Source organism: Penaeus monodon, chromosome 27 (assembly GCF_015228065.2).
Source record: "Penaeus monodon isolate SGIC_2016 chromosome 27, NSTDA_Pmon_1, whole genome shotgun sequence".
NCBI classification, from domain to species: Eukaryota; Metazoa; Arthropoda; class Malacostraca; order Decapoda; family Penaeidae; genus Penaeus; species Penaeus monodon.
In genome coordinates this window covers 24,891,672-24,892,581 of record NC_051412.1, presented here as the reverse complement: position 1 = coordinate 24,892,581, position 910 = coordinate 24,891,672, and positions in this window count along the sequence as shown.

Here is a 910-nt window from a genome sequence, read left to right as displayed (position 1 = left end):
GGGCATTATTCACGAAAGGCCATAAACTACGAATTTTTGTCTGACACATCGGGATGTTTGTCTAAGACCCGGATGGAGTTTAGGGCTGGTCCGGAGGCGTCCGACATGCGCATGGACTGTCTCTAAAGTTCCCCAATGAGACGCCGACCACAATATTGCGATATTACAGTTGTTGAAGATAACTCCGCATCAGAAATGATACAGAGGACTTTCCTGCCTTTTTTTTCTTACTTTTTGTCATCCTTGTTTACTGCATTTTTCTCGTAGATAAATACAAATAGCACCGTGCGCCTTCTCAACTGATGCAATCATAACGTACATAGTGCCACGTAAACATAAAAAAATAACAGATATGTAATATCATAGTCATAACATACTTGAGGTTCATTGCAATAGTAATTTTATTTCATTAAATTGTGAAATTATGAAATGGTCTTCTAAAATATAAACATAAGTTCTAATTAAGTTTTCACTTTGATATCTGGCACCACTGCAAGCCACAGACAAAATCGCTAATGACAGTTTTGAGGCCGAATCATAGGCAAAATCTGGAGTCAAAGACTGTTTTTAGGGCAGTCTTTAAATTTGTCAGAGCCTTTCGTGAATACTGCCCCAAATCCGGATTTCTTATTAAGTGTTATTGATGCTGTTTAATTAATTGTTTTATTAATTAGTAAAACATTGACCACGGCGTCCGTGGTCCCTATGCTGCCAGTGAATTCACGATCTAAAGTAAAACGAGGATCAGTCCATGATGCCCGCGGTACCAACACTGATATTAGTCCCACTTTTTTCCCTAAGCAATTCTAAAGAAAATACATATCAGCGCAGGCGGTGTGTCAGAACAACACAACACAATTGGCAATCATGGCAAAGATTGTTTCAGCGCCAACGGATGCCACAGGTAATA